Source organism: Diadema setosum, chromosome 12 (genome assembly GCF_964275005.1).
Source record: "Diadema setosum chromosome 12, eeDiaSeto1, whole genome shotgun sequence".
Classification (NCBI taxonomy): domain Eukaryota; kingdom Metazoa; phylum Echinodermata; class Echinoidea; order Diadematoida; family Diadematidae; genus Diadema; species Diadema setosum.
This window is the reverse complement of record NC_092696.1, coordinates 29,362,286-29,388,047: the sequence shown is the minus strand read 5'-3', so window position 1 is coordinate 29,388,047 and position 25,762 is coordinate 29,362,286. Positions and strand designations below refer to the sequence as shown.

The 25,762-nt window shown below is 37.2% G+C and overlaps 1 protein-coding gene across 1 annotated transcript in view; it reads left to right on the top strand.

Annotated features, from left to right (window-relative positions):
• Positions 1-19,320: 19,320 nt before the first annotated feature.
• The window catches only part of LOC140235564 (tetraspanin-9-like), a 31,133-nt gene continuing 24,691 nt past the window's right edge, over positions 19,321-25,762 (top strand). The window contains exon 1 of the mRNA XM_072315570.1: positions 19,321-19,477. The gene's annotated coding sequence lies outside the window, so the exon portion shown is untranslated. The remainder of the gene's footprint in view (positions 19,478-25,762) is intronic.

Sequence of the window (25,762 nt, the reverse complement as noted above, 5' to 3'; positions counted from 1 at the left end):
TATTTCCAGTTTCCTGTGCTTATCTCTTTCTTTAAAAGTATTCTATTATTAAAAGAAAAATACATTTGGTTGTTCTGGAATGGTTTCATTATTTCAGTGCCTCAGGTTATCCACTGGTCTATGTGTGCCGGTCAAAAACATCCTTGATTTGAAACATTTGATAGTCTGTCAGTTTTGAAAAAAAAAAAAAAAAAAAAAAAAACTCCAGATGTGACATGACCGAGCACTCAAATTTTTGTGACTGTCAAGGACCTGTGGTTTCTGTTTTGCTTTTAAATGTTTAAATAAATCCGCTTTTCTCCTTGCAGCGTAATCCCCTATGATAGTGCAAGGCCACTGGGTGCTCTGAAAAGATGACATAGTCATCTTTTTTGCATGTATATGGTTGTGAGTAATATCAGAAATTTTGTGACAAGATAAAACAATGCATGAAAGAGTTCAAAGCTTTCTATTGATATTTCGCAGGATTTTAGTAAAACCTCAACTGATACTTTGGCGTTACTCTGTTTGTTGGAGTGAAACTGCCCCTTTTAACTTTTGACTCATAATGTCAAAATTTAGCATCCTCAAGAAGTGCCAATGTTCCAAGGATCAGTTGCCACCCTTATTATTTGCTGGAAGTTAATGGGTCGTGAACGGCGACAAGGAGAGGAGCTGTGGTGATTATTCTTCCAGGTGTGATCGGAGGCGGTTGCCATGGCAATGAAATGAGGACAGCAATCGCCAGCTAGTGAGAGAGTAATTTGTTCCTTTTTTTTTGTGATGAGGGCCCCATGTACTGTCCTGCCATCGAACACACCACAGTAGCTATCAGTTAACAATATTTTTGCTCTGCATGTTTGAAAGTCATTGTTTTTCACGTTGCTTTTTTTTTTCTTAAAGAAAGATTATATTTAGAAACAAAGTCATCCATACAGGGTTGTAATGACTTTACCCCAAATGTGAACATGATCTTAAACAAGAAAACACAGACATACATGCGTCATTCATTATCAAGATTTGACATGCAAACCAGTCATGCGACCTCCACAAACATATCAATATGTGCTCTAGACACGAAAGTTGGAAAAGATGAAAGCAAACGCCGTGGCCATTAAACCCAAGGATACTCCTCATATTGTATCACTGTCACATGACATAGATTCATAATGGGTTTGTTTATGATAGGTTCATAAACACTCTTTAAGTAATAAACCTCCTTTCTAAAGCTTTTGGTAACTGTACAGTTTTTACAGAGAACAAGTTTTGTTGTTAAAAACCTACTTTGTGATATCGCGTGTTTAATTTTTTTTCTGCTTCTTCATCTCAAGAAGGGTGCTAGAGGCATTCATGATTGTCTGTCAGTTTGTCTGTATAGGGTGTCAGTTTGTCTGTCTGTCCTACCCAGATACCCTCATTACTATTTAAAATAGATTGAAGCCAACTTTTTAGTAGAGTACATACATCCAACATGATATGCATAGATCCTATACACTCATAGTCATTGCTATTTATTTTCAAACCCATTAATCACTGAAAGGCCTGAAAGTGCTCTTCTATTTTTTGTTTTTGTTTTTTGTTTTTGTTGTTTTGGTTTTGTTTACCATTTTTTCCACATAGATTGTAATATATATAATCACAATGAATGTAAATTTGAATTGGTCAAAGGTCAAGAAATTTGAGTCAGATTTTTACCTCTGTGACACACCATTCTCTTAGTATCAAAAGTGTTGAATTTGCCTTTCAAGTAAAAGCATAACTTCTCATAGACAAGAATGAACATTCAGTGAGCTATTTCATAACATACTTGTAGGCCTATAGAACATTGTCAAAATGAGAGCAATGTTACTGTACCTTCCATATTGAACTGTAGGCCATTATGTACAGAATCTTCAGTTGCAAAAGGATAATAGGAGAATGAAACCCATTTTTGATAAGAGTATACAACCAACATAATATGCATAATGTAGACTTGTACCAACAAGCAGGAGTGAAATATCTTTTGTTGTGAATTTGAAAGGCGATAGAAAGTGGAATAGCATTGTGAGTTTGCTAACGACCATTTCCCTTCTAAACAGTTTCTCCTTTCCCCCTTTCTTTGGCGATCTGACTATATAAAGGAGATAATATGTGCATCTTTTGTTTGCACTTTCAGAGTGATGTTTTGCTGTTTCCAGTCTGTATGAAATAAGACAAGAAAATAAGTTGCAAAGGAAATGCAAAGTCATAATTTTTTTTTTTATTACCTCCGCCAAGGGAGGAGGTTATGTTTTCATTACCGTTGGTTTGTTCATTAGTTTGTTTGTCCGTGTGCAAAATAACTCAAAAAGTAGCAAACGGATTTGGTTGAAACTTGCAGGAAAGATTTAGAATGATACAAGTAACAGATGATTAAATTTTGGTAGTGATCCCAGAATTTTGGGGGAATTTATGAAGGATTTTTGATATTTTGGCAGGTAGGGTCAATGAACTTGGGAGTTCAGGCTGCGCGTATTTTAGGTTTGCATGCGCGCACTAAAGTGCGTGCTCTAGTTTCTGCTAGGGTGAGGCGTGCCGTGCAGCTGAGGGTTTATGACGTAACAAAGGCTTCTATATTGGGAAATCGGGCGACTTTCTGCACACAATGCCATAAGTACGTATGGGTGGAAATCACTGATATTTCTATGGAAGAACAAGATTAGTGGTGGAAATGAGCTGCGTGCTTTGGGGAGGTCTGCGCTCTCGGAGTGAAAACACATCATGACTGTTAGGTTTGTCTTCATCAGCCCAAAGTTCAAACTAACAGGATATTTTGCGGGTTGGGAAAATAGCCTGATATCGCAAATGGGCGTCTTCATCAACTTGAAACAGCCTGCTTGGGGAAATTAGCCCAAAATTTGACGCATGTGTACATGTACTTGGCGTCATTACTATGATAGGATCAAGACAATTTCAGGCTGATGAGATTTGGGGGAAATTTTTTTGGGGAAAATTTTTTGCGCTTTCACTGCACAAATAGCGCGCTGTTTTGAAATTTCGGGCTGATGAAGATAGGCCTTGTAATTAGGGGGACCAGTTTTAGCAATGTGTTTGGGACTCGAACACAGTTTATATATAATAATGAACACACATAGAAACAAGTTTTATAGATTAATTAAAAAAAAATGTTCTCAGTATTCAGAATTGTGAGAGTTTGTTGTTGTTTGTTTGTTTGTTTTTGTTTTCGCTTTTTGTCCATGGAACAGATGAGTCATGTGGGTTTAAGGGGAGCTGATAATGATGGCTGCTGTTCTACTCTGAGGTTATGGCAGTTTGTTTTTATTTTCCAGGACATTGTAAACTGATATCAAAATGTTGGATGGGGGGGGGGGGGGGGGGGTGTGGGAAGGATGGGATGGGAGTTGTTCCTGTGAATTATAAGCCTCTCTGGTGATGTGCTGAAAACTGCACGTGCATGTTCTCATTAAACAGTTGTCTGTTTCATCGCAGCTTTCATCCGTCTCTCATGGACGGTGTCTGACGAGTCCACCATCTGGTTGCTATGGGGTCGATCCTGATGAATTGCCCCATCACCATTTTTTTTTTTTTTTTTTTTTTTTTTGCTATGAAGGCTGAAGTGGTGCAAAGAGATAGATAAATAGATAGACAGATAGATAGATAGATAGATGGATAGGTGTATAATTATGTACAGTAGATCTATAGATACTCTATACATCAAATATTTTGTGAATTTTCGTGAATTTCGTGAATTTTCGCAAGTCGGGTGCTATTCGAGAATTAAAAAACACATGAAAATATGAACTCTTATCCTGACAAGAATGTGATGGAGGGAGGAATCTGGGGAGAGTTGGGGTAGGGGAGGATGTGTCATTGTTTGGGCAACAAAATGTCGTATCTCAACAATGTCAAATGTTCAGGAGAGCGAATTTAAATGTGGCAGCCAAAGCACTATAACAAATGGGATTGCCTTTAGTTTGACATGCTGTTGACAGTTCATTTTTGGGGTTAACATCTAGGATTCGGACAGGACTTCTGACAATTAAATCCAAGAAGAAAAAAATGATTTTACCAAAATTTGAGATATGAGGTTTTGTCACTCCAAAGACAATAAATGGTCCATCCTACACGTATAATATTCTTATTAGTTTTAGAGGAGGACACCACAGGTAGTTCAGAGATTAATATATATATATTTTTTTTTTGGGGGGGGGGAGGGGTGTCATGTGGCAATTAGCAGACTAAGGGAGAAAGAAATTAAGAAATTTTGCTAAGTATTGTATTTTGGAATAAATACATGTCTTTTGACTGTAGAACATTCTTAGCTTTGTTTGTTGTTTGTTTGTCTGTTTGTTTGTTTATTTGTTTGTTTGTTTGTTCGTGGGTAAGTCTTTTAAGCTGCTATTTCATCGTCTCCTTGTACTTGCCCTTGGCCATCATTGGCCTCGGGGGTATTTGGTTGACAGGATATTAACTAGGTATCTGCTCGTTAAGTATTAGATTTATAGGAATTTCATGCATGATTTATTCGGGGGGGGGGGGGGGGCAGTGATGGGGGAAAAAATCTGTTATTGCCTGTGTAGCTAGGGATTTGCTTGCAAATACTCAACCCTTTAAACTTTGTTTACCGCCTACTCTCAAGGTTTATGCATTCCTGCCATAGTTTGGCCAAGGAACTTTCTTTATCCCGCCATTGAAACTCTCCCAAGCGAAACGGGCAACCCAAAATTTTGTTTTCTTTCTATTCTTTTTTCCCCTCTTAACTCATTATGGGTGTTTCTGATAGGATTAAAGATAGCTTCTAGGTTAAGTCATTTTAAATGCCTCCTATTTATATGATCAAAAAGGAGGGCTACTGCTCAGCAAAGTAATCTTGTAGGCAGTTATTCTACAAAGTATATAGTATGTAAGCAGAGGGGAAAAATACAGTCCGTACAACTTGTGGTAACTCAAATTCACATGGGGCTATTCTCACTTGTTCTGATTATGCCTGACTTTGGAGTGAAAGTGTGTCAAGTTTGTTACAATAATGCTGATCCATACAAGATACCTGTCAAAATTAAAGTTGATTTGTGCATGAGAATAAATTTTGATGATCAATCAGTACTGTGCAGTAATAAACAAGTTCACCTTCATTAATATAAGGATTGAGAAAATGTAGCAATATTAGTAGAACACATCATTGAAAGTTTGAAAAAAATCGGACAATCCGTTCAAAAGTTATGAATTTTTGAAGTTTTTGTGCAGTCACCGCTGGATGAGAAGACTACTGCAGTGTATGATGTCACATGCGTACAACAAAATAAGAAAAATATAAAGAGAATTTCACAGAATTTCATCTTTTGAAAAAAATACACATTCCCTTGACTCGTTACTGACATATTTTATGGGTAATATTATTCTCATTTCCTTTAGAAAGAGGCAAGTCAAGTGCTCTTTTATTATGCGAAAAAAGTGAAAATATTTTGAATTTTCTTTACATTTTCTTTATACTGTTGTACTCATATGACATCACGAGCCTTAGTAGTCTCCTCATCCAGCAGTTCCTACACAAAAATTCTTAAAATTCATAACTTTTACATCGATTGTCCAATTTTCCTCAAACTTTCACTGATGTGTTCAACTAATATTGCTGCATTCTCTCAATCCTTATGTTTATGAGGGTGAACTTGTCCTTTAATTGCACAATGTAGATCATTGAAAATTTATGCAAAACTGGACATGGATGCCTATGCAGAAATCTATAGTAAGATAATCGTGTAAAATGTCAACAACAGTGACTTTGAGAAAAGTTTGTGCCAATTTACATTGAGAAATTGGTCATTTACTCTATTAAATGGAGATTAATTTGATTGTTCAACAAGCCAGTTTGGGCTAGCACACTACTGCTGATTGCTATTTACATCTCATTCAATGCAGGATGGATGTTTTTACTTCAGGACTTGGAATATTGTACCGGGGGTAGTCCACTGAAAACCCTGGATACCTTCCATGTGTTTGTTAGTTTTTATGAGCACTTAAGTTTTTTTCTTTTATGTCTGGATGCATAACCAGTACTAGTATATTTTTGCCCCCTTATGCAATAAAGAATTGTTGTGGTGCCATTTATAAGCCAGGAAATCATTAAAAAAATAGTTATAGGTGTAATGTAATACACTGAGTCATTGGATTAGAGGGCCTTGGGTAATGAGGCATAGTTATTGTTATAGGTACTGTCAAGTTGAGGGTAGTTCTCTGGTCAAGGTTTGTAGCTCTTTCTGGGGGCTCTTTTTGCATCAGATGCTCAGCATCTCTTCAGCACACCTTCAAGGTTTGACCAAGGGTGCGTTTATCAACTCTTTTTCTCGGCAGAAACGGGTTTTCCAAACGGCTTTCAGGGAATTTTTACGAGATGATAAACGCAAAGCTGTTTTGAAAGCCTTTTCGGAAAGCCTTTTCGAAAGCCTCAAATTTGTGCTTTCCTAAACAGGTTTCCAGAAACCTGTTTCTAGAAGCCTTTTGAAGCGAGATAAATGGAAAGCTGTTTTGAAACGGCTTTGTACTGCATGCAGTTACGAACTATGCACGCCTGATATGACCTCTTCTCCTCGGGTCGAATTGCGCAGTGCAGCTGTGCAGTGACAGGCCAGTTATTGTGTTCGCAAAGAGTTTATAAACGCAACTATTTTTGGAAGCCGTTTCTTAAGGGCTATTTGGAAACGGTTTTCGAAAGGGCTTTGGAAACGGCTTTTGAAAGCCATTTAAACAGGGGAAAGATGATAAACGCAGCCCAATTTTCATCAGAAATAGTGGACAGTAAGAGATGTCAGTAGGGCATAGGAACATGTCCAGGGGAATATAGGCCTCTCTATTTGCTGGTTGGTTGGGAGTTGTTTTTTTGTTTGTTTGTTTGTTTGTTTGTTTATTTTTTTCCTGTTGTCCCTTGAGGTAATTTTAGGGCAAATTTTACTCACCCACAACCAATTACCCGTGGAATCAGTTGCCTCAAGCTATCCGTCACATTTCGAATGTTGACTCCTTTAAAGTTGCCCTCAAGACTCATTTGTTCATGACCATTTTCCAGTAGAATTGTATATTATGATGTATATTTTTTTCATTATCATTATTGTGTCATTCATTTTCATGTGCATGTTTGTGTAAGGATTTTTGTCTTTCATAACTTACTTCTTCTACTGCGCCTTGAGCACGTTAACTATGTGGAACTGGCGCATTATAAGTACCCTGTATTATTATTATTATTATTGTTATAATTGAGCAATGTGATCGTCATCTGTCTCATAAGACGTCATTACCAGCAACAGTGATAATGATTGCTTGATGAAATAGCAAGCAATTACTATTATATCGGCTTGGAAGACTCCAATTTGCACAGGATGTTTGGAAAGGGTGTTACAGCAGAACTCATCAAACACGTAGGCCTATAAATACATCAACTACTTTACTCATAATTTATTGTTGCCTTTCACAGTTTTCAAAAGGTCCCTAGACTATCATGAAGTAATCGATAAAAGTGTCAAAAATTGATATACATAACTAGGTACTATGTAAAACACCAAGAGCTCATATGGTGCATATGTGTACGTATTATGCATTCTCTGTTGTCCAGTGTGTGTATTTGATTGATTTTGCCTTGCAGATTAAATTCTGAGAAATATTCAAATTTGTGCAATTTCAAGTAAAAAATGTTATTGTCTGTAATAGTAGGGAAAGGTGACATTTTATTAACATACAATAGTATCAAAAGAGTTTTTATATGTTACGTTATGCACTGGCAATGTGTTGAAACCAATAAATGCACATATTTGTTCTTGAAAAAAAAAAAGGTGTATAGTAGTGATGATAATGTGCTTACCTGTGCAGTTAGATTTCTCAGTTGAAAAAAAAAAAATGATTATGTGAAGAAGATTAGAATAAAATGCAGTGAATGTTTTCCAGTTCAAGGCACATTTTGGAATGTTTGATATGGGTACTCCCTGCTATTTGTGTATCTGTTTGTAGTGAGCTCGCCTGCTATTGATCCATTTGTAGTGTAAGTACAAAAATATGTGTGGATTGACTTAAAAATATCCATGGAGTCATAGAGAATATGAACTTTATATATAACATATACACCCACACATGCAAACATGTGCACACACTCTATCAATATTGTCACATCTTCGTGACGTGGTGAGAGATTGACTAAGTGACAATATTTGCTTCTGTATGACATGCCTTCCTTTTTTAACCCTTGATGTGCCCCGGGAGGTACTTGCCTCTAACTTTAATACTGAGTTTTTTTCGTCAGCATTCAATAATCCACAAACCAATTGAAAAGGCAGTGAGTTGGCTCAGTCGGTATAATGACAGCCTCCGACCCAAGCAGCCCGGGTTCGAACCCAAGTCTGGACTGAGCAATGTTGTGTGTAATCATACCATCCCCTCTAGCAAGAGGCAAAACACTGTCCCTCAGATAGGACATAAAATGGAGGTCCCGCATGTGAGAGAATCACAACTCATGCACGTTAAAGATTCCGCTCCATTCATTCATCACAAAGAGCAGGGTGTTTAACCCGGTGAAGTAGTCCCGCCTCACATCCAACTTGGCCCCATGGAAGACCAGCTTAGCATAGCTGAAAATGGGCTATCCAGCCATCTTCTCTGATGGAAAATGAACAAACAAACAAATAAATCTCCAAATGCCACAGTACAATGAAAGCATTTCCTGCGATTCCATACCTGTCACAGTATGTAGCTTGCATTTTACTGTAAAAGTGAAAATTTTCGTGGTGTGGAATTTCCGCCCATTTCGGGCAACCAGACGCTAGCGTGGAAATAAAAGCACGCGAATATTTTTGCATGCCATATGTTCCAGTAGTTAATGTCCTGATTTCACGGAATTAAAAACACACGAAATCCATCTTACCCGGCCAAGTGCAAAAAATTATTGGCGCAAAAATATCCACTTTTACAGTACGTGGTGACTGGTTATCAAGCACTGTTCCCTACTGGAAGTTTCTGTCACTGTTTTGTATGCAAGAGTCATGCCTCTACAATAATCTTACTACTGGTCATTTGGCAGAAAGACAACCATAGATTTGACACACAATTTACATCAAAGCAAAGCTTTAATAGGATTTTCTCTGCAATGTTAGTCATTACTTGTCTAATGTCAAAAAATCTATTATGAAATTAAATAGATTTGAAAAACAGAACGTTCTTCCATAGCATGTCTATGCTGTCTGAGAATAATGTGGCACACAGGGGTTTTTACGATGGCACATAAAGAGTTATCTTAGACCTAGTGAGTTGTAGGTTATCAACCCATTCAAGCATAGTAATATGCTTCAATACAACAGGTTAGTATTGATACAGTAGGGATTATATACAGTATATCCCCCCTAAAAATTACAATTGGATTTCGAATTGAAAACTTTCAAAATGATCAGTCTTAAAGGACAAGTTCACCTTCAAGGATTAAGAGAATGCAGCACTATTAGTAGAACACATCAGTGAAAGTTTGAGAAAAATTGGACAATCGATTCAAAAGCTATGAATTTGTAAAACTTTTGTGTTGGAACCGCTGGATGAGGAGACTTCTAAGGCTCGTGATGTCATATGAGTACAACAGTATAAAGAAAGTGTAAAGAAAATTCAACATATTTTCACTTTTTTCACATAATAAAAGAGCACTTGACTTGCCTCTTTCTAAAGGCAATGGGAATAATATTACCCATAACATATGTCAGTAACGAGTCAAGGGAATGTGTACTTTTTTCAAAAGATGAAATTTTGTGAAATTCTCTTTATATTTTTCTTATATTGTTGTACGCATGTGACATCATACACTGCAGTTGTCTTCTCATCCAGCGGTGACTGCACAAAAACTTCAAAAATTCATAACTTTTGAACGGATTGTCCGATTTTCCTCAAACTTTCAATGATGTGTTCTACTAATATTGCTACATTCTCTCAATCCAAATGTTAATGAAGGTGAACTTGTCCTTTAATGCTATTTCAGGGTATGAAACTAGAACTTCTTACCTACATCTTGCAGAAAACCCATTCAGTTTGGTTAAGTGGTCACAGAGAAATGTGGATCGTAGTAGAGCATGCCATGGGTCCGTTTCTTTCAAGTTCAGCACTTGGATGCTCTTAACATCCATAACACAATGGACTAAACTTGGAGGGAAGGGATTCTTGACAAGCTCGACAAGGATTTCCATCTCTCTGTGACCACTGAAACAAATGGGGGTGTTCTGTAAGATGTCCGTTATAAGTTGTAGTTGCATACCTTGAAATTTCATTTTGATTGATTCATTACATTTTAAAGTTTAATATCAATGCAGAAAGAAACACTCGTTGCAATTTCTTTCGGGACATACGGTATAGGGGGATTAGGTAGTCTCTATTCATTGACAAATAGTTTCCAAGCATCTGTGCCTGTCGGCAAAAAGAACACTCTTTAAACCTTTTAAACTCACTATTTAGTGAAATTTTAGTGTTACTGATAGAGGACAGACTACAAATGATTTGGTTGGGATTTGAATCCTTGACCTCCAGTTTAAGATATCAACGCCTGTACCACTATGCCAGATACCAAAATGAAAGGGATGGTATATCATTGGTTGGGGTGAGGATTCTGTTTTTAACATTTTGCAAAATATTTAGACACCACTTTATGAAATGGTGAAGAGCATACAATTCTAAGGGGAATTGAAAGTTCATTTTATGAAAATTGGTTTTAAAATGACTGAGATATCCCAAAACAGTGTAAAACAAAGTGATCCTAATAAAAGTCATGGCATGTTGCAATTTACATATCTCAGCCATTTCAAAACCAGTTTTCATCAATTAAACTTTTAATTCCTTTACGCTCTAAAAAAAAATTGAGTGAAAATATTCACTCTTAAAGGAGCGAATTCAAAAAAAAAAGGTGAATTTAGAGTGAAATTGGAATGAATTTTGAGGGAAATGTTCATTTTCACTCATTTTGGAGTGACCTCAAAGATCACTCGAAGATTTTGGAGTGATCCCTGAGGTCACGCTAAAACGAGTGAAAATGAACATTTTCACTCCAAATTCACTCCAATTTCACTCTAAATTCACTCTTTTTTATATTCACTCCTTTAAGAGTGAATATTTTCACTCAATTTTATAAAATGAACATTTTCACTCAAAATTCAAAATTCATTCCAGTTTCACTCTAAATTCACTCTTTTTTGAATTCACTCCTTTAAGAGTGAATATTTTCACTCAATGTTTTTTTTTTAGAGAATAAGGATTACATGTTCTTTCACACATGTAATTGATTGGCGGTTTCTCATTATCTCACAAACACACATTTATTCACACACACCACAAAGTTGGAAACGTGCAGCCCCATCTAAAACCAAAATCAAAAATGAATTTGATAACAGCTGGTTTCATTGTCCGTCACTGTTTTCAATAGGAAATGCACCTCACCTCAGCCAATTCACCTTCAAAGGATGAAGGTGAATTGGCTGAGGTGAGGTGCATTTCCTATTGAAAACAGTGACGGACAATGAAACCAGCTGTTATCAAATTCATACAAACCAGAGATACACACAATGACATTGACACAGTGTCATTGATGTAATACTAATAATAGCTTTTCGAAAGTGCATAGAAATGACTGAGCTGTGAAATTTGCAGTGTTGTTCTGATGTTGCATAGGCATATAATTCTGTGGATTCTGTGCGACAGATATAAAGTTTGGGTCAGAGGTGATCATATGCAATGCAACCTTGTCTATCCCGTTACTATTAGGTTGCAGTTAAAATGTCTCTTTGGAGAATGGTGAAAGCATCTAGATATGTATCGTGCAAATGTTAAAGGACAAGTTCACCTTCATATACATTAGGATTGAGAGAATGCAGCAATATTAGTAGAACACATCAGTGAAAGTTTGAGGAAAATCGGACAATGTGTTCAAAAGTTATGAATATTTCAAGTATCTGCGAAGTCACTGCTGGATGAGAAGACTGCTACAGTGTTTGATGTCACATGCGTACAACTATACAAGGAAAATAAAAAGAGAATTTCACAAAACTTTACTTTTTGAATAAAGTGCACATTTCTTCGACTTGCTACTGACGTATGTTAAGGGTAATATTATTCCCCCTGCCTTCTGAAAGAGAGAAGTCGTGTGTTCTTTTGTTATTCAAGAAAAATGGAAATATGTTGAATTTTCTCTATTCTTTCTTTATATCGTTGTACTCATGTGACATCACAAGCTTACTTAGTCTTTTCGTCCAGCCGTGACTGAGCAGAAACTTCAAAAATTCATGGAACGGATTGTCCAATTTTCCTCAAACTCTCACTGATGAGTTCTACTGATATTGCTGCATTCACTCAACCCACACGTCTATGAAGGTGAACTTGTCCTTTAACAACTGAAAATGCAAATAAAAGACATACAACATGATCTGTGAGTGAAAAGGCATTGACAGGCATGCTTCATTGCACCACTAGCTAATCCTTTTAAAAGGGACTGATATTAAAAGCATTGGTGCAGTTAAAGGGTGTGTACAGTTCTGGTCGAGGTGAAGATTTAGCTTTTAACGTTTTGTGAGATATTCAGAAACCACTCTATGAGATGTCAAAGAGCATGCGGTTCTAAGGGGTATCAAAAGTTTATTCGATGAAAATTGGTTTTGAAATGGCTGAGATATCCAAAAACAAGGTGAAACAAAGAGATACTAATAAAGTGGGGGCATGTCGCCTTTTATTATTAGCACTTTTTTGGATATCTCAGCCATTTGAAAACCAATTTTCATCAAATAAACGTTGAATCCTTCTTAAAATTACATGCTCTTTCATATTTCATAAGAGGCTTTTCATTATCTCACTTAGGAATGTTCAAAACATGAATCCCTACCTCAACCAGTACTGTACAGTCCCTTTAAGTCCTGTATTATGAGCTGTAACAGACATATATAGTTCAATGGTGATATCATATCGATCATATTAAATCCACACAATACCAACATGTAGTGATGGTGGGTGGTGTTTGTGCTGTACTCAGAGTCTGTGCGTACAGTGCAGACTCCACTTCATAAATCCAAGTACCCCCCCCCCCCTTCTGTTCAAAGGTATGACAACTTCAACTACCGTATCTAACTCTGTACTGTTTAATTCACCCTATTGGCTGCATGCATCAAGGTCTATAACAGTCTATTACGTTTGTTTGTGGGGGGCTTTGAGGGGGGTTGTTTTTTTTTTTCATTGTTTCCGCACGTACTGGCGGGGCTGAATAGGTCGTCTGTAGTTACGTGTACTCAACTTGGCAGTCTCTCATTCTTTTGCACTGAGACTGCTGCAGATGATTTTTATGAGATATTCTCTAATTAAAGGTACGGGCAGCTGGGAAAGAGATCTAAAAGAGATAACAAAGGAATGTTATTATTGAATGGTCCATTGATTGCAGGCAATGTCCTCTAACTTTAAAGGTCTTTTATGATGATTGTTTGACCTAAGATAGGAATGTTATGCCAAATATATACACTGTGTTTGATGCAGTTTTTTTTTCCCCAGTCATCAGCCATTTCTGTATCCATGAATTTGATAGTTTTGTGAGTTTGATAATGACAGGAAACCGTACAATTTGGAACTTTTTGCTTAGACTAGAATGTGTGTTTGTTTGTATGTGTGTGTGTGTGTGTGTGTGTGTGTGTGTGTGTGTGTGCGTATGTATGTGTGTTTGTGAGACAGACAGAGAAATGTGATGTGATTTGTCTTCAAAACGCATACTGTAGGTGCATTCACATTTAATAGAATTATCGTGGAATGAAATATCATTGCAACTTGTCTACATTCTCCTTGCTGAAATAGCACAGTAAATACATGTAGGGCCTATAGATACCATTTTATTTTATGATCAGTTGGTACCGTTCTCGCTTACGAAATCCTGTGGTGTTTCTGGCCTGAAATCACAACTCTGTGAGAGAACCACTGCAAATATTCATTTGATATTTTCTATGGTGTGAATTGACAGGAAGTATATCAGGTTATGTGAGAACTTGATAACCACAGTCAGGTGAGTGGTATGTTTAAAGGCAGAATTTACCATTTGCAGATGAAACAAAAACCCAGCTTTAGTGCTTCAAAATAGTTCTAAAATGTGAGTTTGGGATAGAAACAAATAATGTAAAAAATTTGAATCAGTATAATTAATGTTATGAATTGTAAAGTATGCAAAATTTGAACAGTAGTTATAATAATGTTTCTATACTAAACCGTCTACAGTTTTGGTTTATTGAGAAAAATAGTGATATCTCTTTATATTTTAGGCTTTATTGCAAAATTTTAACATGGTAGGATGTTTAGTGACACAACTGACCTACCCATGTGCATCAAGTGTGATATCTCAAACATTTTTCAAATCACTGCTCCCAAAGGTAAACTGTACCTTTAAGACACGATTCACAGTGTTAAATGACTTTGTGTACATGCAGAGGTGTAAAATTGTAGAAAAGTTGAGTTGGTGCATTGATCTGCTTAATACTAATTTAAACATATAAAAGTTGCAAATACATTATTTTCTTCAACATCAATTCTTTAGCATCATTTCAACTGTTGAACAAGAATTGTTCAGTAGGCATACAAGGTGTATTGCAGGACTTCACACTAACTCATTTTTTTCTACTGGTCGGACCTGTATGTCGGATCAGTAAGTACCCAGCTTTTCCATGTTTTACAGGCCCATCCCTGAAAAAGCTACAGGTCTGACAGTGATTTTTACTAGTCAGGGACGGTCGGACTAGTGCCAGTGTACAGCATTGTGTACTGTATGAGCTGAAATTTTCGCGGTGGTTTTATTTTCGCAAATTTCGCGAATCGACTTCGAACCGCGAAAGTAACAACACGCGAAAATAACAACGCGCGATTAACTAAGTTCAGTTAGACCCTCATAACCGCGAAATAAACAACACGCGAAAATGTCCTCCAAGTAGCAATTCGCAAAAATATCTTTACGCGAAGATTTCAGCTCGTACAGTATTTGGTTGTTTGTTTGTTTGTTCATTTTCCATTTGAGAAAATGGCTGGATAGTGCTTAAAGGTCGACCTGTTTACCTTTGGGAACAGTGATTTAAAAATGTTTCAAGATATGACATTTAATGCATATGTGTAGGTTGAACCATAAAACATCCTATCATGTAACATTTTTGCAATATCAAAGCCTAAAATATCTGTATTTTTCTCAGTAAACTATATGTAGACTGTTTAGTCTGGAAACATTTTTATTTATTGTTCACATTTTAACTATTGTTCACATTGTTTAACTATTGTTCACATTTTGCATATTGAACAATACGTAACATAAATTTTACCTATTCAAATTTTTACAGTGGTTGTTTCTATCCCTAACTCATATTTTAGAACAATTTTAAAGCTCTAATGCTGGGTCTTTGTCTCATCTGCAAATGGTAAATTATGCTTTTAAAAGACTTTGACAGAATAAGGGAAGGAAGTTTAGAGAAGTTTGATGCCAACAGACAGGTCGTGAGGAAGCGATGCCTTGCAGAAGACACTAAAGAAAATGCCAGCAAAGGTCTCGGGGTGCCAACGGGAATACCACTCACTATCTAGGCTTGATTAGTGCCAAATTTAATACAAAAGGGAGTGATCGGTGTCTCTCGAACCCATCGATGCTCCCATCCCCCATCCTATTCCTCCCCCATCCCACCTTGACCCATCGAAAACTAGTCCCGAGTATACTTTAAAAGTGGAAATTTTTGCGGTGTAGAAATTTTCGCACATTTCGCACGACCAGAAGCGCAAAAAGAGCAACACATGAATATTTTTGCATGCCATATGGTCGAGTAATTAACGTCCTGAGTCCTGAATTAAAAACACTCAAAATTCGTCTCGCGCAGCCAAGCCCGAAAAGTTACTCACACGAAAATATCCACTTTTACAGTACTTGGTCAGGTGTCTCTGGAAAATGCGTGCAATAGCAAAATCAGTTTGACCTCAACGACATAAAGCTTTTACCCTCATAGATTATGTATGGCATTCCAAGCAGCATCTTTTAGGGTGGAACTATATAACATCATCAAATAGCCTATATTCATTGTAACAGAATATCAACTAACTTGACATTTTGGGGGATGGGGTCAGCGGCCTGATGTTACAAAGTTGCGGACCTATTTTCCCTGATCTGTGTCCATGTGCTTTACATCATTTCCAAAATGAAATGAAAACTAGAAACAGAAGAAGTTGTAGTAGTTCAAGTGTAAGAAATGAAGTAGTAATAGTTATAGTTCTGGATTTGATAATTCTGCCTGTCATAATTCTGAATTGTTGTTGTTGTTTTTTTTTGTTTTTTTTTTTTTGTTTTTTTTTTGGGGGGGGGGGGTTGTTTTTTGTTTTTTGGACCTGGCAAAGCACTGATGTTTCAGTGCTTACTCACTTTCAGAGGTTATCCAGCTTTCACCCTTGAGTTGTTGGTTTCTGAAAACTGAAAAAAAACCATCATTTCTCAATATCCCTTGAGAGAAAGAGAGAATGAAAAAAAAAAAAGGCTACAATGCTTGTTTGCTCAAGGGTGTGGAGTGGTACAACTGTTTGTGTAATATATAATTTCTTTATTAAAAAGTATCTTGAACTGGAGTGTACGCACCTTTCAAAGGTTCAATGGTCTTAGATTTAAACTAGGAAGAGAAAGAGAGAGAGAGAGAGCTGTCTTTTGGCAAGATAGAATAAGAAAGTAACTAACATTGAAAGGATGAGATAAGATGAATCAACTGTTGGTTTCATATTGTGCCAAGGAAGTTTGGTTCCAAATTCTCAATAATCTGACTCACTTCTGAAGTTTTGATTTTCTTATCTCATGTGCAGATGTTTCCATGACATCATAACCAGACAGATTATGTTCCAAGTATGTGGTGTAATTCTAGAGATGGCTCAGTGTTAGACAAGGAAATGTTTATTTTTGTTTTTCTCTACTGCATCGTCTCACTGTCGCAATGAGCAGGAATGAGTAGACTGGTTTGTATGGCAAAATACAAGAACATACATGTAGTAAGAGTATAATGAGAGTCATTCGCATACTCGGTAGGGCAGAGGTTTTGCCTTATCTCCCATGAGTTTCAGTTATTCTGGTGAGGTATAATTCTGCACATCACAGGAATATTTATTCATTTGATCTTTTCCATATTCCCTTGTTTTCCATATTCCCTTGTTGCCCAAGGGTGGGGAGTATGGGCTGCTATACAGAAGAGTCAAGTTTGCCCCCATTGGCTGTGCTTTTGCACCGATTCTGGCGTAATACTACAGTGCTGTTATACCATCGCCATGGCAACTGACTGAAAACAAGACAAGTCCAGCTTCCTGTTTTTCTAGAACAGGTTTTGGCAGAGAGCTAGCTTATAGGCTGGCTGGGTGAGGACGCACAAAAACTGTTTTCCATGGCCGGGGTCTCGGCCCATTGCCCAGCGGTTATGCGGGGCATGGCGTCACTTTTGACGTCAAAAAGGACAGGAATTTCTCATTCTATTAGACCATTTACAGATATGACATCGATATTGCTAGCCTCACTTTTAAGCCTCACTTGAATTCTGCCAGAATGTAAACATTTTTCAACTTTTTTGCCATTTTCCTTTTCAATTACCAACCACACAAGTTGCACCTTTTACAAATACTGCTGAATGACTTCAAATCATCAGGATTGCCCCAATTTTGAATAAAGATAAAGTTTCACATGTCTTTGTTTGAAAAGTTCCTTTTCTTATACATTATGAAGGTTTTGTGTTATTAGTAGCTGCAAGTGAGAATTTTGATAGACAAACTTCAATATGATTTTAAAACTAACAAAGGTGAGACTAACATTGCCACATGCAGTATTTGTAGAATAATAGATGTTTGCTGCATTTTTTTTTTCACTTCAGATATGGTAAAAATTAACAGCAGAAGAACGGCCGGCATTGTATTCTGAAATTTTATTTCTTGCATGTTTGCAATAAGGAAATGTCAACAGGCTGAAGAACACAAACATTTTTTCAAATAAACCACCTAGATTTCGTTACTAGTACGTATACGCGCATACATGTATTACCTATATGCCATTTTTATAGAACCTTTTCCAGTATCTAAGACTTAGGGTACAAGCTCTATACATGTACTATTAATATCAGATATGATAAAGGTACACAAATACAAAAGGACAAACTAACAATATGAAATATTATATGACATTACTGTCAGACATAGATGGGATTTTGAATGCTTCTTCAATAATGAATTGGATGATATGAAGAGTTTGTTTGCAAAAACCGATAAGTCCATTTTTGAAGATTTTAAAGTACGGTCTCTGTCATAAAGTACAAAATAATACCTTTTAAATGATATATTGGTCACTACATATAAAGGTACATTTTTGAAGTTATGGTCAAAAGAAGCAAAGATTTTCTTATTATTCTCTTATTTTTCTTGACCTTTAATCGCAAATATCTCCATTTGGCAAATATGGACTTATCGGTTTTTGAAAACAAACTCTTCATATATTCACGAGTGAGGGGAGTATTGAATTCCCAAATTTGGGGCAATTTGTGAATTTTCCTGTGCAATTTTTGGGGGAAAATGGAGTGTTTTGCAGACTTAAGAATAATCTGTCTCTATAGCTGATGACACCGAAGTGGGTTGTTTTAGTATATGTATTTTGTGAGGTGGAGAAGCAGAAAGAGTGAGAAAAAAAAAGTTCTGATCTTTGTATAAAGGGTCTGAATAACAAGCCTAATTTCACCTTGGCATTTAATTTTGCTGCGCTGTTACCCATGGAGTAGTACAGCATGTCAGGGTGTGGCAGGGTAGCTGCATCGTATTTTAGTCTGCTTCTTTAGGCTGTACATGTGTTATCATTCATTGTTTCTGCGCGAATTTATTCATTATACAACTGACATGAGAAAAAAGTTATTCATGTAACAAGGGTTCTGTCCTTTCATGATAGAATTTTCCTGAACCCTAAATTAAAAGTTTAGTGTAGGTTAGGTTAATGTGAGATACAGGTTAATGTGAGATACAGTTGTGTATCAACACAAGAGCTTTAAATGAGAAAAACTGCAGCAAAGAGTCTGGAACCAAGGCTACGCACTTTCTCTCCTATTTTGCCCATTTTCTTTCTCTCTCTCTCTCTCTCTCTCTATCTATCTATCTGTTCAGCACACACACTACACACACACACAAGGTGTGTTCACAGCGCTCTTGCATTACGCACTGAAGTGGGTTTGTGTATGTGTGTGGGTACACACACACACACACAAATTTCGCTTTATATTACGAGGCCAGTGCCTCTAGCTTTATTGTGTTGGGTTTGCTTGCTTGCTGAGAGGAGAGGACGCGGATCTGTCAGCCACTGGTCATAAGAGTGGAGAAAGCACAGTGAGAGCAGAGAGAATAGCGTCCAGTTTACTGCTGTCCAGCCATTTTTAAAGGAATACGTTCGGTTTATCAAAATTCTGTGAGAACTAGCAGGATTTGATATAATTGGATAAGCCAAAGAAAGGCAAAGAAGAGGCAGTGTGTAAGTATTATATACATCTGTATTTTTTTCTTCTTGTATTGGAAATTACTTCTGACAAGTTTTGGGAGAGGGATGATTTCAGATTGCCCTTTTAGATTTTGCAAAATTTGTTGTAAATTCTGTCGTAGTTCATCTGCAGACAAGTGCTTTTGTTATCACGCAGGTTTATCTCTATGACTGCGCTGTTTACATTGTGACCATTCATTGGGCTCATACTGGATGAGATATGATTGATAAAACTTGTTTTTATATCAGCAGTCTTTTTTCTGGGGCCCCTGGACTGCTCTTGGCTCCATCTGACCTGTCTGTGGTTGAACATTCACAGATATGCTGCAAACTTTGGGTGTCTTCTTCCCTGAGTGAATTAATACATCGTTTTTTTTGCCTTGATGTGCTTTTGAGCTGAGGGCGTTAATGGAAAAATAATGAAAACAAGACAGTGGCGTTACGCTGCTGTAGTAGTGTAAACTCGAAGTTGCCTTCCCTGTATATAAAGAACTGCAATGAAGATAGTTTCAACTGTGAATGGGCGTGACGCACGAATGCAGTGTCCCACTCCTGCACACGCATACCCCTGGCCAGAGTCCTAGGATTAGGGTTTAGGGTTATAGGGTTTGTTGTTTTGACAAAAAGTATATGAATGCCGATGAGGGTACTAAACTACACTGAAGCACAGAAGTGAGCATTGCAGTTTTGCTTAGTGTTTTTCATTCCATCCACTTCAAAGATCAAACATTATTTTATCAGTGTCCTGAAGATGGGTTTGCAAAAAAAAAGACCACTACCTACAACACTTACAAGTTGTGTTCTCTTAATTGAACATCCTTGCGTACTTCAAGGGCAGGTGTTATTGTTGAACACAGTTTGTAGCATAAATTATCCAATCAGTTCCAAGCAAATTGTGTGACTCTTATTCTGAAAAAAACACCATTGCAATTTTCTTAGTGATTGCTTGTAAAGTAAATTTTCTGAATGTTCAAAGAATGCAGTAGGCCTACACACATATACAAATCATATGTTTATGAATTATGTATTCCAATCACTTTGCATTTAAATCTATTTTACTTCTGGAGTCTCCGAAAGAGACTACATTGAGAGACCCGCTTTGCGCACGCGCAGTCATATCGCTTTTCTACGCACGAGTTTTCGAACGTAGTTCCCCTATCGCAGTCGAAATTTCTGATTTTATCGCGTTTTCGCGGTACTAACGGTTCTAGAAACCAGCAGTTAGTGGAATTTAGATCTCCGCAATCTTCCTATATCGTACAACGATTATTCGGTGCTTAGCAAGGCGGCAAGCACAGCCTCTTCTAGCAGCCTCATTCCACGAAAGTCACGCGGTGGCTACATCGTGATGGAGGCACAACAGCTCCAACTGCTGCATCATCCGGCTAAGCCCGGCGCAGCGGAAAGCATCAACGTTGTTTGCGAAGAACGTTCCTCTCCGACAGACAAAAAAGTCAAGCCGAAAAAGAAACTAGTAAAGTCGGATACGGTTTCCGGTACTAACATGGCGGGTAAAGTGCCGCAATCGAAGCAGGGCCTATTTCTTGCTGTATGAGAATGTCTCATTCTATTTTAGTTGTTTCAGTCTGATAATGCAATTACTAGATTAAATTTGAATAAATCCAGTTTAGGTAGTGGTTCTCTGCCACGTAGTATAAATTTGCATACCTTCATGTTCCCATTCATTAGAATCAATCCTATTTGTAAGGAAGGTGAGCTTCAAAGAGGTATTGTATAAGAGATGGGCACATAACAAAAAAAAAAACACCCATTTTTGCATTATTTCTCACAGTCATTTCTTGAATTAAAGCTTTGAAAAAATGGATGTTCAAGAGACTGAAAAAAAAAATCAATTTTGAGTTGGGCATGCAAGCGTGAATTTAAGTTGTGCAAATCCAAACAGGGTATGCTCACGACACGGTAACATGCACCACATGCGGTTTCTATGGAGACATGTAATAGCACTCTTGAGTCTAGGCACAAGACATACATGTAATGCGTTCAAGTGGCATATCTATATCCTGAGTACACTGTAACTGGCACTTTATTTGTGTTTTGATGAAAAACATTTACACTGTGGCACGTATACTAGGTAATTTTCTGGGCAGCACAAGATCAATGAGCCCAGGATGGTTGGCCGCATGCGGTGTATTCGGGTTATCAAATCTGTAATTGGTATTCAAATTGCCTGGTGTAGTGTTAGCTGTTTGTGATACTAGATTTTCTGCAGGTCTATTTTTTTAGGGGGGTGGGGTGTGGGCAGAGGGGAGAGAATGGGGGGGGGGGGGAAGGGTGGGGCTGGGTTATATTCCGACAGTTTCATCTATGTGCAATGACAATGCTGTTTGCCTATGTTGCATAGCAAGCCCAGATTAGATGCTAAACTTTGTATTCACGTACTTCATAGGTTGATAGTGGGGGGGGGGGGGGGTCTGTTATGTTACATAATCACATTTGTATTACCCTTTATGTGTAAGCTGCAAAAAATAAACAAAAATACATAGGCCTATGTATCCCACCCAATTGTTAATTATGTCAGCAGTGCCCATCAAAAGCATCACAAAACTGTGCAGAATGTTCCCAAATACAGTGTTTATCTGTGACCAGTGTGTATTACATGGAAAATTTTATACAACACTTATATGAGCAAAATGCACCTGTTGAGCATGTTAACAAAAGAGTTCTAAACAAACATAAAATCAACTGCCATTGCAAATGATACATAATGCTACAGAATTCGTTCTGTTCTTGAAATAAGTGGGTTTTTAGTTTCCCTGATTGTATAGTTTGCGTATGTACAGTAACTGGAGGCAGAGTTCTGTCTGTTTGACTTTGACAAACTGACCAATATCTAGGCCTGGAAATGTATTATATCCTCGGCCAGATTGTACTTCAGAGGTGAGAGAGGTGTGCTTGCACCGCACCCATTTTTGTTCTGTTTTTTAATTTTTTTTTAATACTGAAATTGTGCAAAAATAAAGGAACCCATAGTACATACAATATTCATCATCTACATTTCATGGCTGGGTGACATTGTGGCCGTGCTGTTTTCCGTGAAGTATCAAATTTCTCTTGAGGAAATAGAATGTTTTATACCTCTGTCGATGCTAGAGTCTTTTTCAATGAATTTCCATTTTGACATGACAGGATAATTACCACATCGCGATATATGCGAAATGAAATTTCATCAGCGCTAATGCTGGGGGCCCCTTTTCAGGTAATTGGATTTACTGTGACTTGTTTTAATGCCTGAAGAATTATGATTCCCCACAGTATACTATTCAAGGTGATGCTAAAAGAGTCAAGTGAGATATCATGATGTGTTCAGGTTTTGTGATACATGTAGTTGGACATACAGTGTAAATATTTAAAATAAAAAAGTTATGGATTGGTGGAGTTTTCATATTTTGATGCACAAATCAGCAATACCACTTCCAACCATACACAAGTTTTTTTTTTTTTTTTCCTGAATGTCCTCTAAAGATAAAACTAAGTAAAAAAAAAAATGAAATCGATTAAGAGTAAGATACAATGTTGCTTGCCTCAAGTTATTGTTGTTTTCAAATAAACTCACTATTTTTTTCAGGAGGGGGGGGGGACACTACCAGAGGAGAGATGGGAGGTTGTAGATGATAAATCATGGATCAAAAATCATGAATTCTAGAACATCCTGCAAAGCAAATTCATTGCATGTACTAGGGAAGTTTCTCACTTCTTGCCAAACTACACATAAGTTTTGTGTAGTGTGACTGTTTGTGATGTGATCCATGCATGATGTTTGCACACACTTATGTGCATTCTTTTTGCATATATATATATATATATATATATATATATATATATATATATATATATATATATATATATATATATATATATATATATATATATATATATATATATATATATGTTGATAAGGTAGTCCATGTGTTGGCAAGATAAAAAGATAAGTAACAAAGCTGCAACAAAGTTCATGCTGTATTCACCAACGGTTTATTTCTTCACAAATTTTCGAGCGTCTCGCCGAAACACTTGAGAAAGGGCGGCGAGACGCTCGAAAATTTGTGTGAAGAAATAAACCGTTGGTGAATACAGCATGAACTTTGTTGCAGCTTTGTTACTTATATATACAATAGATGTATATATAGATATATATATATATATATATATATATATATATATATATATATATATATATATATATATATATCCTCGTGGGGGGGGGGGGCTTTGTTTTTAGTATGAAATCATGAGTCTAGTTTTGAATCATTGAAACTACAAGTAGGTATAGTTTTCATTATTGTGACTGCAGCTTTTACCATTTCAGCCTGAAAGTTTTTGATGTCTTCAGCCACATCGTACCTTGGTTATAGTGGTGAGAGGAATGCACTTCCCACCACGCCCACTTTCACTTTGCAGAGATGGGCGTTTCCAGTTTCCATAGGCTGGAGCTGCGTGCAGTCGATCGCTGAATGAAAGAAGCCCCACTTACAGACATGACGATACTTACTCCATAGGCCTGCGTGTAGGGAGTTGTAGTACAGCCAGTAACTCGTAAGTCAAATGGAACCACTTTTATTCAAAGGCAATGTTGAGGACCAGTGGACCTGATCGAATTACTCCCCCTCGCTTCAATTGTGAGACCCCGGATCAATTGTGCCCCGTAATTGGTCCAAAGTCCTTGCTTTTCCTTGCTTTTCTTCCCCTTCCCCCCTCCCCCCCCCCCCTATTTATTGACAAGTAGGGGAATGTTTTGCCTCGTCGTCTTTTATCCCCTCACTTCCTTAATACTTGATCATCTCTTATTCTGTATGTATTGATCTGTTCACTTTAAAATCGTTGTCTTCTTTCTTTCTTTTTTTGTTTTGCTCTTCCATGACTGTCAGTGGAGTCGTTATCTCCCCCGCCTATGTCCTCTGACGATCCGAATCCGTCACATCGTAGGCAGTGCATTCTTTTTGCCGCTTTTATCTGCGTGTAACGTGAATTCAGCTGTGCATGGTTGGCTGCCCAGCTGCGAAGTCCCTTACAAACCGCTTCATAGATGTAGCCTCAGTCCCAAGCTGTCTTTCTTTGGACATTTTGTAGTATGCAACATGTACGTTAAGGGAGTTCATGGTTAGCTCATGTCTCATTTGACCCTTACACCACAGACTTTCAAATAACATGGAAAGAACCTGTGACAGAGCATCTTTTATCTATAAACACAAATCTAAAAGTATAAGAGCTGATGTAATAACATATAGAGTGTGTGGCAAGAATGTATATAGAAATGTTTGTAAGTTTTGATGAACTTTCTTCACAAAATATACATGATGGACACACATGCAGTGCATGGGTCTGCAAAGGTAGCCTAGTAATGTACTGGAATTTACGGTGAGCCCCGAAAAAAATTCAATTCAAAATCTAACGGTCAATAAAAATGTACTACATGTTACAGCGTACCTTCGACTTTCAATACTTCATGGGAGTTTCTAAAATGATACTCTCTTCAACATACCACTGTATTTATACAACTCTTCATTTAAGGCATGCAAATGGGATTCCCTACCTGTAACATTCAAAAGCCTCATTTGCCTGATCATTCTTTTCATTTGAAAGTCAATGGCAAATATACAAACATTCTCATTTGACCTTTATTTTGCACATGCGCAAATCGCAACTGTGAACTCCCTTATTATTCTATTGTTCAGTGTGGTTGACTTTCAGTGTTCATTAATTCCAATATAATTATGTATACAACTCTGTGATGTATGAATGTTGGAGAATGTGAGGATAGTCTTCGAACTAGCTATCTGATATCTTGTTTGTATCTGACTGCCAAGGATTGCTTTATAGATGTGATGTGCATTACAATAGCAGACAGAGAGGAGAAAGTTGAACCCAGCCTGGAAATAAGGCTAAGACAGATTTTTCCCAGGTCTTTTGTGGTTTACTGTTAAAGGGAAGGTAAACCCCAAGAGCAATGTGGATTGAGTGAAAGCAGCAACATTAGTAGAACACATCAGTGAAAGTTTGAAGAAAATCGGACAATCGATGCAAAAGTTATGAATTTTTAAAGTTTTGGTGTTGGAACCGCTGGACGAGGAGACTACTAGAGGTTATGACATATGAGTGGACAACAATACCAAGAAAATATAAAGAAAATTCGACAAAAATCCATTTTTCATGAAAATTACAAATTCCATCAACTTGATATTGACATATGTTAGGGGTAGCAATTATTCCCCCTGCTTTCTGAAAGAGGTTGGTCCATTGCTCTTTCATAATTCTAGAAAA